A 12,536-nucleotide genomic window follows, 5' to 3' on the forward strand; every position below is an offset into this window, starting at 1 on the left:
ATGTCTTTGTTATATGAATGTGCTTCTTTTGGGTATAAGCCTAGGAGTGGAATTTCTGGATCTTGTGGTAGACTCATTCCCATTTTCTTGAGGAGTCACCATACTGATTTCCAAAGTGGCTGTACAAATTGGCACTCCCACCAGCAGTGGAGGAGTGTTCCTCTTTCTCCGCATCCTCTCCAGCATAAACTATCATTGGTGTTTTTGATTTTAGCCATTCTGACAGGAGTAAGATGGTATCTCAGAGTTGTTTTGATTTGCATTTCCCTGATGACTAAGGATGTTGAACACTTTCTCATGTGTCTTTCAGCCATTTTAGATTCCTCTATTGAGAATTGTCTATTTAGTTCTGTACCCCATTTTTTTAATTGGATTGTTTGGTGTTTTGGAGAATAGCTTCTTGAGTTCTTTATAAATTTTGGAGATCAGCCCTCTGTTAGATGTGGTGTTGCTGAATATCTTTTCCCAGTCTGTGTGCTGTCGTTTTGTCTTGCTGACTGTGTCCTTTGCCTTACAGAAGCTTCTCAGTTTCAGGAGGTCCCATTTATTAATTGTTGATCTCAGTGTCTGTGCTACTGGTGTTTTGTTCAGGAAGCAGTCTCCTGTACTGATTAATTCAAGGGTATTTCCCACTTTATCTTCTAGTAGGTTCAGTGTGGCTGGGATTATGTTGAGTTATTTGATCCATTTTGACTGAAGTTTTGTGCAGGATGAAAGGCTTGAGTCTATCTGTAATCTTCTACATGTTAGCATCCAGTTATGCCAGCACCATTTGTTGAAGATGTTCTCTTTGTTCCAGTGTATATATTTGGATTGTTTGTCAAAAATCAGGTGTTCCTAGGTGTGTGGGTTAATATCAGGGTTTTCAATTCTATTCCATTGGTCTACCTGTCTATTTTTGTGCCAGTACCAAGCTGTTTTCAGGACTATAGCTCTGTAATAGAGCTTAAAGTTAGGGATGGTGATGCCTCCAGAAGTTCCTCTATTGTACAGGGTTGTTTTGGCTATCCTGGATCTTTTGCTTCTCCATATAAAGTTGAGAATTGTTCTTTCAAGGTCAGTGAAGAATTGTGTTGGGATTTTGATGGGGATTGCATTGAATCTGTAGATTGCTTTTGGCAAGATTGCCATTTTTACTATGTTGATCCTGCCTATCCAAGAGCATGGGAGATCTTTCCATTTTCTGGTATCTTCTTTAATTTCTTTCTTTAGAGACTCAAAATTCTTATGGTACAGGTCTTTCACTTTTTTGGTTAGTGTTACTCCAAGGTATTTTATGTTGTTTGTGGCAATTGTAAAGGGTGATGCTTCTCTGATTTCTTTCTCCACCAATGTGTCATCCGTATATAGTAGGGCTACAGATTTTTTTGAGTTAATCTTGTATCCTGCCACTTTGCTGAAGGTGTTTATCAGCTGTAGGAGTTCCCTGGTTGAGTTTTTTGGGTCACTTATGTAGACTATCATATCATCTGCAAATAGTGAGAGTTTGACTTCTTCCCTTCTGATTTGTATTCCCTTGATCTCCTTTTGTTTTCTTATTGCTCTAGCTAGAGATTCAAGGACAATATTGAAGAGGTATAGAGAGAGTGGACAGCCTTGTTTTGTTCCTGATTTTAGAGGAATTGCATCGAGTTTCTTTCCATTTAATTTGATGTTGGCTGTTGGCTTGCTGTATATTGCTTTTATCATGTTGAGGTATGTTCCTGTTATCCCTGATTTCTCCAGGACCTTTATCATGAAGTGGTGTTGTATTTTGTCAAAGGCTTTTTCGGCATCTAGTGAGATGATTATGTGATTATTTTTCCTCAGTCTGTTTATATGGTGGATTACAGTGATGGATTTTCATATGTTGAACCATCCTTGCATCCCTGGGATGAAACCTACTTGATCTGGATGGATGATTTCTCTGATGTGTTCTTGGATTCGATTTGCCAATATTTTATTGAGAATTTTTGCATCAATGTTCATGAGAGATATTGGTCTGTAGTTCTCTTTCTTAGTTGTGTCTTTGTGTGGCTTGGGTATCAAGGTTATTGTGGCCTCATAAAAGAGTTTGGTAATGACCTTCTGCTTCTATTGTGTGGAATACTTTGAGGAGAATTGGTATTAGCTGTACTTTGAATTTCTGGTAGAATTCTGCACTGAAGCCATCTGGCCCTGGGCTTTTTTTGGTTGGGAGACTTCTAATGACTGCTTCAATTTCATTAGAGGTTGTAAATCTATTTAAGTTGCTTATCTGTTCTTGGTTTAATTTTGGTACGTGAAATCTGTCCAGAAAATTGTCCATTTCCTTTAGATTTTCAAATTTTGATGAATATAGGTTTTCAAAGTATGACCTGATGATTCTCTGCATTTCCTCTGTGTCTGTTGTTATGTCCCCCTTTTCATTCCTGATTTTATTAATTTGCATGTTCACTATTTGTTGTTTGGTAAGTTTGGATAAAGGTTTATCTATCTTGTTGATTTTCTCAAAGAACCAACTTTTTGTTATATTGATTCTTTGTATTGTTCTCCTAATTTCCATTTTATTGATTTCAGCCCTCAATTTGTTTATTTCCTGGTGTCTGCTCCTCCGGGGTGTATTGGCTTCTTTGTTTTCTAGAGCTTTCAGTTGTGCTGTTAATTCTCTAGTGTGATTATTCTCCTGTTTCATGTGGGCATTTAGTGCTATGAACTTTCCTCTTAGCACTGCTTTCAGAGTATCCCATAGGTTTGGATATGTTGTGTCCGCATTCTCATTGAATTCTAGGAAATCTTCAATTTCTTTTTTTATTTCTTCCTGGACCCATGAATTGTGCAATTGGGTGTTAATTAATTTCCATGAGTTTGTAGGTTTTCTGTAGTTCTTGTTGTTGCTGAATTCTAATTTTAAAGCATGGTGGCCTGATAAGAGAGAGGAGGTGGTTATTTCAATTTTTTTGTACTTGTTGAGGTTTGTTATGTTGCCAAGTATGTGTTCAATTTTAGAGAAGGTTCCATGTGGCGCTGAGAAGAAGGTAAATTGTTTTGTATTTGGATGGAATGTTCTATAGATATTTGTTAAGTCCTATTGCGCCATAACTTCTATTAGTTCTTTTGTTTCTTTGTTAAGTTTCTGTCTGGTGTTTCTGTCCAGTAGTGAGAATGGGGTGTTGAAATCTCCCACTATAAGTGTGTTTGGTTATATGTGTGATTTGAGTTTTATTAATGCTTCTTTTACAAACGTGGATGTCTTTGTATTTGGGGCATAAATGTTCAGAATTGAGATTTCTTCCTGATGGATTTCTCCTGTGATGAGTAGGAAATGACCTTCATCTCTTTTGACTGATTTTAGTTTAAAGTCCAATTTATTGGATATTAGGATTGCAACCCCCGCTTGTTTTTTGGGTCCATTTGATTGGAAGATTTTTCCCCAACCTTTAATTCTTAGGTACCCATCTTTGAGGTTGAGGTGAGTTTCTTGTATGCAACAGAAGGAAGGATTCTGTCTTCTTATCCATTCTGCTAATCTATGTCTTTTTATAGGGGAGTTAAGACCATTAATGTTGATGGATATTAATGACCATTGATTATTGTTCATTCTTGTTTGTTTTTGATTTGGTGATGGTGAAGAGATTATGTGTGGGAATCTATCCCTTTTTTCTTTTGACAGTTGGTAAGTTGGAATTATCTATTGCTTATGTTTTTCTGGTTGTAGTTAACTTCCCTGGGTTGCAGTTTTCCTTCCAGTACTTTCTGTAGGGCTGGATTGGTGGATATGTATTGTTTAATCTGGTTTTGTCATAGAATATCTTGTTTTCTCCATCTATAATGATTGAAAGCTTTGCTGTGTATAGTAGTCTGGGCTGGCATCCATGGTCTCTTAGTGTAGGTAGAATATCTATCCAGGACCTTCTGGCTTTCAGAGTTTCCAAAGAAAAGTCAGGTGTGATTCTGAACAGTTTGCCTTTATAGGTTACTTGACGTTTTTCCTTTGCTGCTCTTAATATTTTCTCTTTGCTGTGTATATTTGGTGTTTCGATTATTATGTGGTGAGGTGATCTTTTTTTTTTTTTTGGTTTAATCTATTTGGTGTTCTGTAGGCTTCTTGTATTTTCATTGGTATGTCTTTCTTTGGGTTGGGAAAGTTTTCTTCTATGATTTTGCTTAATATGTTTTCGGTGCCTTTGAGTTGGATTTCTTCACCTTCTTCTATACCTATTATTCTTAGGTTTGGTTTTTTCACAGTATGCCATATTTCCTGGATATTTTGTGTTAGGGATTTGTTGGACTTAAGATTTTCTTTGGTTGATGAATCTATTTCTGCTATTGTGTCTTCAACTCCTGAGATTCTCTCTTCCATCTCTTGTATTCTGTTGGTTATGCTTACATCTGTAGTTCCTGATCATTTACCCAGCTTTTCTATTTCCAGCATTCCCTCAGATTGTGCTTTCTTTATTGTCTGTATTTCAGTTTTTAGGTCTTGAACTGTTTCCTTGAGCGATTCGTTGATATCTTGTATTTCTTGATTTGTTTTGTCTTCAATTTCTTTAAGTGATTTTCTCATGTCCTCTTTGAGGTCCTCTGTCATTTTCCTGAAGATGTTTTTAAGTTCATTCTCTTCTGATTTATCTGCATCATGATGTTCAGGTCTTACTGGTGTATGGTTCCTAGTCTCTGGTGGTATCATATTGGGTTTTCTGTTGTTGGATGTGCTTTTACCTTGTCCTCTTCTCATCCTTTCTTCTGGTGGGTGTCTCAAGAGTTTCTTGTTCTCCTGGTGGGTGTGGGACCAAGGCTCCCTTCTGGTAGATGCAATCAGATCCAATACTTTGATGTCAGTCCTCTTCTCGTGGATGGAGGTCGGCAGTGTTTGTGCGTGCCGGGTGCCGCTGGGCCGGCAGTTGGAGGCAGAGCTGTCACCGGGCCTCGGGTTGTCGGATCCCGTTGCCGAACTCAGTCCAGCATGCAGGTCGCTTGCTTCAGATGACTCTCAGCAGTGATGACGAACAGGAGCTCGAAACAGCCTCTGGCCTCCCTGGGCTGGCGAATGGAGGCCGGGCTGCCTCTGGGTGTTCAGTGTTCGGAACCCACCGCAGCCGAACTCGGTCTGGCATGCAGGTCACTTGCCTCAGATGACCTCAATCACGGAAATTTCTGTTTGAGTTACTGTGTGTAGACCGAATATAGCATATACTTGCTATAATCTAAGTATGTATCTTCTCTCCTCATCTATTTCTCACTCCTGATCTTCATGGGTGTGGTAGCCTTGACCCTCAGGGATAGAGTATGCCTAAAATTATGGAACAGCACTTCCAAGACTTGGTTATAAAAGACTGTGACTTTCATTGGCACTTTTTTCTCTTGTCCTTTGTCTCTCTCTCTCTCTCTCTCTCTCTCTCTCTCTCTCTCTCTCTCCCTCCCTCTCTCCCTCTGTGTGTCTCTATTTTTTCTGTCTCTATGTGTGTGTATGTGTATGTATATATATATGTATGTGTGTAAAATCTGTATATATAATATGTTATCTGTATATATAATATCTATCCTTATCTCTGTCTGTCTATCTATGAGAATTTATTGGAATGACTTTTAGGCTGCTGTCCAATAATGGCTAGCTGTGAATAGAAAGTGCTTAGTCCCAATAGGCTGGGTGTCTCAGCTCACCTTCTGTATGGAATAAGGAATATAGAGTCTCAGCAGAAGGTCTGGCCCAGATTAAATGTGTGACCTCCCACCAAGATCAGGATTAAAGGTGTGTGCCTTCCTGGTTTCAGATCTGGATCAAAATATTTTTCTTCTAGCCTCAAGATCTGGCATAAAGGCATGTGTCATCCCACCTCAAGATCTGGATCAAAAGCCTGTGTCATCAAGCCTCAAGATCCAGATCAAAAGCATGTTGTCTTCCAGCTTCAAGATCTGGGTAACAAGTGTGCCCTCCATTGTAGTTCATTCCAGAGACAGTCAAGTTTAGAACCAAGAATAGCCATCACAGTGTTCATGCTACAGAGTGAACCTGCAGGTCAGAAGACAAGTTGGAAGAATCAGTTCCCTCCTCATCAAATGGGTCCTAGGGACTGGGATTAGGTGGTCAGTTTTGTTGGCAAGCATCTGTATCCACTGAGCTATCTTGCCAGTTTCTTTTGATGACATATACCATGTGTTAGAGAGGGCTGACAAGAACTCTGCACAGCCTTTCGACAATAGTCAACCAGGGACTGAACCTGGTCAAGAACCATGTGAGTGAACTTGGAAGCCCATCTTATGATTACAGACCTAATGTCTTGACTGCAGTCTGTTATGACCCTCACCCACTAAGAATATTTCATTCATAAGCCAATGGAACTGTGAAGTAGTAATTGCCTTGTTTTAAGCTACTTCTTGACTTACTTTATGGAAATTCGTTAATGTAGGAATGATAACTAATTCAATAGAGGCTTAAAATCTTATATTTTGGTGAAATTTTATGGAGTATTTTCACATGATGGGGCACACTAGTCATTGTAAGCCTGTTTCTGGTACTTAGTGATAAAGACTAAGATTTTGCATTATCTGGTGAATCTTTTGCTTGTTAGACCTGCACTTCTGGGCTTTGTGTTCTGTATTTTCTAAATCATGATGCTTTTTACTGAACATGTTACTTCATTCAGCACAGACTCAGGGCTAGGGTAAGGTAGTTAAGACACTAGAGAACAAAATTAAAAGCCCCAAGCTGCCTCCCTTGGCTCACCCTGTTCCAGGTCTACTTCAGTTGACAGATCTTCCTTTGGTGTTGGTTTTATCTGTTCAACCTTAGATTATCTAGAAATTAAGATTTGTTTGGTGTCCAAGTGTTGTGGGTGACCATGCTCGGACACTCATTGAGGGATGTGGGGAGAAGATGCTGCACCAATGAAGCAGGGGCTGGGAGTCAAGTGAGCAGCAGAGAAGTTAGGCCTGCCTTTATACCGCCTCCCAAGATCGCATTGGTTCAGGTGGCTGACTCTCATGCATTGTCCTTTCTTTGTTTGTGCCTCCAGTCAGGTGTCTCTTCCTCGGCAGTCTCTGGGTGTAGTGGCAAGCTTGGCTCAGGGAAGAAGTACCTGCTGTGCATGTTCATGTGGGCTGGCCTTGGCAGCAGCATGATTCTGGCTTGGGTAGGCTGGCTGGTTGTTTCTCCTACACCCAAGCTTAGGTAGCTGGCTACTATGTGTATGTCTTTGTGTGTGTTTATTTAAGTATGAATCTATGTAAATATTTTACCCACCATTTGTCCTTTTCTTAGTGTCTCCAAATGAAGAATGAAAAGTTGATTCTCAACTGGGCTATAGCAGTGCATTGTTGGCAGGTAGGTACTTTGAACTGTTTGTATTTTTCTCAAAATTCTTAATTATTATTCTGAAATCATAACTGCCACTGGGATGAATTAGGAAACTTGGTGTTTGGGCAGATCGCTTAGTCATAAGGAAGAGGTCAGCAGTCTTCAGTGTAGAAGACTTTCTTCTGATTCTGACCTTTCCATACCTCGATCGTACTGGCACTTTAATGTTGACCCTCCTGCATTTACAATTATGAGAAACAGATAGTTTTCTTTTTTTTGTTTCTAAGCACCATTTGTGATACTTTGCTATTGCATCCTAAGCCAGATTAGGCTGGTTTAGTCTTGCTGTGTGTGTCCCGTTTTTTTCTTGCTACCTTTATGGATTAGCATGCCTAGAACTAACCTAGCAGCTAACTCTACCTGTCTCTACTCTTCGATTGATGTGTTGCAGTTGTGACATGTTTTGCTCTTTTGGCTTTTGGGGTGCACACCATCCAGCTCCCAAATAAATCCCACATGTAGGCTTATTCTTAGTTGTGAATGCCCAGTCTTAGCCTGGCTTATTTCTTGCCTTTTTTTTCTTTCTTTCTTTCTTTCTTTCTTTCTTTCTTTCTTTCTTTCTTTCTTTTCTTCCTTCCTTCCTTCCTTTCTCTCTTTCTTTTAACATATTTGTTTCTTTATTATATTTTAATTTTCAGGTGAAGGAATCTCTAATAAGATTAAATTTTCAATTGATTAAGATTTTTCCCTTGAGATTTGAATGTTTAAATTATTTTTTTTGTATTTTACATACAAATCCCAGTTTCTTCTCCCTCCCATCTCCCACTCCCCCCACCAAACCCCCATCCCACTCCCATCCACTCCTCAGGGAGGGTGAGGCCTCCAATGGGGGAATCATCAAAGTCTGTCACATCATTTGGGGCAGGACCTAAGCCCTCCCACATGTATCTAGTCTGAGAGAGTATTCCTCCATAGGGAACGGGCTCCCAAAGCCCATTCGTGCACTAGGGATAAATACTGGTTCCACTGCCAGATGCCCCATACACTGCTCAGGACCCCCAACTGACACTCACATTCAGGTTCGGTCCTATGCTGGTTCCCCAGCTGTCAGAATGGGGTCTGAGAGCTCCCACTTGCTCAGGTCAGCTGTTTCTGTGGGTTTCCCCAGTATGGTCTTGACCCCATTGCTCATCACTCTTCCCTTCCTACAACTGGATTCCAGGAGTTCGACTCAGTGCTTAGCTGTGAATCTCTGTTTCTGCTTCCATCAGCTACTAGATGAAGGCTCCATGATGGCTTTTAAGGTAGTCATCAATCTTATTATAGGGGAAGAGTATTTAGTTAGTCTCTCCACTATTGTTTAGATTCTTAGTTGGGGTCATCCTTGTGGATCCCTGGACATTTCCGTAGTGCCAGATTTCTCATTAAAGCTGTAATGGCTCCCTCTAATAAGGTATCTCTTTTCTTGCTCTCCTTCTCTGTTCTTCCCCCAACTCGACCTTCCTGATCCTCATGTTCTCACTCCCCCTTCTCTTTCTCTTACCTCCCTCTCCCCTCTCCCAGTGTTCCCAATTTTCTCAGGAGATCTTGTCCCTTTCCCCTTCTCTGGGTGTCCATGTATGTCTCTCTTAGGGTCCTCCTTGTTTCCCAGCTTCTCTGGGGTTGTGGACTATCGGCTGGTTATCCTTTGTTTGATGTCTAATATCCACTTATGAGTGAGTACATTCCAATCAGAATGGTTTCTTCCTAGTTCCATCCATTTGCCTGTAAATTACAAGATTCCATTATTTTTCCTGCTGAGTAGTTGTAAATGTACCATTTGTAAATGTACCACATTTTCTCCATCCATTTTTCAGTTGAGGGGCATCTAGGTTGCTTCCAGGTTCTGGCTATTACAAATAATGCTGCTATGAACATAGTTGAACAGATGTCCTTATGGCATGAGTGTGCATCCTTTGGGTATATGCCCAAGAGATGAATTGCTGGATTTTAAGGTAGACTGATTCCCGTTTTCCTGAGAAACCGCCATACTGATTTCCAAAGTGGCTGTACAAGTTTACATTCCCACCAGTAATGGAGGAGTGTTCCCCTTTCTCCACATCTTCTATAGCCTAAACTGTTGTTGGTGTTTTTGATTTTAGCCATTCTGGACAGGTGCAAGATGGTATCTCAGAGTTGTTTTGATTTTAATTTCCCTGAAGGCTAAGGATATTGAGCACTTTCTTATGTGTCTTTCAGCCATTGAGATTCCTCTATTGAGAATTATCTATTTAGTTCTGTACCCCACTTATTTTTTGAGATAGGGTTTTTCTGTGTAGCTTTGGAGCCTATTCTGGCACTCGCTCTGGAGACCAGGCTGGCCTTGAACTCACAGAGATCCGTCTGCCTCTGCCTCCCGAGTGCTGGGATTAAAGGCATGCACCATCAACACCTGGCTGTACCCCACTTATTAATTGGATTATTTGGTGTTTTGGTGACTAGCCTCTTGAGTTCTTTGTATATTTTGGAGATCAACTCTCTGTCAGATGTGGGGTTGGTGAATATCTTTTCCCAGTCAGTGGACTGCTGTTTTGTCTTGTTGACTGTGTCCTTTGCCTTACAGAAGCTTCTCAGTTTCAGGAAGTCCATTTGTTAATTGCTGATCTCAGTGTCTGTGCTACTGGTGTTATGTTCAGGAAGTTGTCTCCTGTACCAATTCATTCAAGGGTACTTCCCACTTTCTCTTCTAAGAGGTTCAGTGTGGCTTAATTGATGTTGAGGTCTTTGATCCATTTCTTGCCAGCTTTTCTTAAATTATCCCATCTATCTTTGGCCTCAGGAGTTTTATCTTTCTTTAGTCCTGTATACCTTTTTTTTTTCTTTTTCTGTGTCTAACTGTGTAGTTGGCCCCAGGAATTCTCCTCTTGTTCTCTTGTTGTGGTCCCTTCTATTTATCCTCCCTGCCTGCCAGCCCTGCCTATCCTTGCTCCTGCCTCACTATTGGCTGTCGGCTTTTTAATAGACCATCAGGGGTTTTGGACAGGCAAAGAATCACAGCTTCACAGAGTTAAACAAATGCAACATAAACAAAAGTCACACATCTTAAAATCATATTCTACCACTTGTTGCTCTCTCTAGACAAAGCCTCTTTGCCTCTTTTCTTCCCCTTACATGGTTTTGACTGAGTTATTACATGATGCCAGAGTTTCCTCTGGAGAGTGGCCCTTTTAGGGTGAGGAGATGAGATGTTTCAATTAGAGACTAAGCTAGGCTTGACACAACTCTGCAAAACCTCAGTATGGAAGGTTATTGAGTGCTGGTTTGGCTGTTAATATGGTGTTGATTTCCCAAATAATGAGTGCTCCTTAACTGTGTTTCGTTTAGTTGGAAAATGTACAGGAGAGGTGGGTATGAAGGAGCAGGTTGTGAATTTAGCATCAGCCTAATGTCATCCAAATCTCATTTTCTTTTCCTCGTAATGCTGTTCTCTATGGGACCGAGTATAATCAGAGAGCCTGGAATTTGGAGGCAAAGTGCGGTGTGGGAAGACTGGCTTTTGTCTGATGTGCAGCAGCTGGCTTAAATTGTGGCAGCCAGCTGCAGCAGATGGTGTTGCTGGAGTGCAGCTAGGTCTGGGTTTGGCTTGAAAAAAAGGTTCATTTGGAGGTCAGGACTGATTGTAGACTGCAGCTTGAAAAGGCAGGAGTGTGGCCGTGACAGCAGAGAGCTACTTCGTAAATCAAGGGAGATGTCTTCCATTGATTGTGAACTTGCAAAGGCAGCTTCTAATGGCGTGAACACAGAACACAAGGCAAGGACAAACTCTCGGTGGAGCCAGAGAAGACTGACCTCAAAATGTCAGGGCTTCAATGCTTGGGCACTTGAAGGATCCATTTAGCTATTTGGCAGCATTGCCCAGTCTCTTCTGTACTCATGTCCATTTGCAGTAGGAAGCCAAACAGTGTGGCATTGGAGAGGTTGTTATTTATTTGGATATTTATTTTTAATGTTGCTCTTAGAGGAATGATGATTAGCCAAGTTCCCAGGTCTCGAAAGCAAGGTTTTAGTGAGAAGCATCAGGTAGTTTTTTCTTATTCTTTGGATCCCTAAGAGTAAAAGAAATCAACAGTAACCTCTTGGACTACAAACACTTAAATGTTTCTGTAAACTGTAGGTTTTAGGGAATTCAGTTAAGTGTAATTTCCTAAATTGTACTTTCCAAGTATTTATCATGGAGCCACATCTTACTGACATAAGATAGAACTCAAGAATAATTTCTCAGGGTGGTGAGATGGCTCAGTGGGTAAAGGTGCTCGCTGCCATACCCATCGACTTGAGTTTGATCCCTGGGACCCATGTGGTGGAAGGGGAGATTGACTCCCACAAGTTGTCTTCTGACTTCCACACTTGGATATGCAAACACACACACACACACACACACACGCACACGCACACGCACGCACGCACGCACGCACGCACACACACACACACACACACACACACACACACACACACACACGGGTGGGCGGGGGAGGGAGGTAGAGGAAGGAGAGAGAATATTGAGAAAACACAAATTTAGAGTTATTTTATTCTCATAGTGAATTCACCCCTTTAAGATGTTGTAAAGTGATCCTTTATTCCCTAAGAGGGCATTCAATTCTACTGTAGATGGTTGTGGGCCACCATTTGGATGCTGGGAATTGAACTCAGGATTTCTGGAAGACCAGCCAGTGCTCTTAACCATTGAGCCATCTCTCCAGCTATATTTTACTTTTTAAATCATTATAATTAGTGTAGCTTTGTAGGCCAGGCTGACCTCGAACTCACAGAGATCTGGCTGCCTCTACCTCTGGTGTGCTGGGATTAAAGGTGTGCACCACCACTGCTGGTTTGTAATTTCTTTGTATTTATATTTTATTTACTTTTTTTCTTTTTTGTTTTTTTGAGACAGGGTTTCTCTATGGCTTTGAAGGCTGTCTTGAAACTAGCTCTTGTAGAGCAGGCTGGTCTCGAACTCACAGAAATCTGCGTGCCTCTGCCTCCCGAGTGCTGGGATCAAAGGCGTGTGCCACCGTTGCCCGGCTTTTTTTTTTTTTTTGCAACTTTTAAAAATTAAATATAACTACATCATTTCTCCTCTCCCTCTACTTCTTCTTACCTCCTATTATGTTCCTCTCTCACCTCTCAAATTATGGCCTGTTTTCTTTAATTATGATTAAATTATGATATGTATATAAATGCATACGTATATAAGTACAATCTGCAAAATTGTTTAGTATTGCTAAAATACTATGTGTATGTG

This window comes from Cricetulus griseus, chromosome 5 (genome assembly GCF_003668045.3).
Source record: "Cricetulus griseus strain 17A/GY chromosome 5, alternate assembly CriGri-PICRH-1.0, whole genome shotgun sequence".
Taxonomy (NCBI): domain Eukaryota; kingdom Metazoa; phylum Chordata; class Mammalia; order Rodentia; family Cricetidae; genus Cricetulus; species Cricetulus griseus.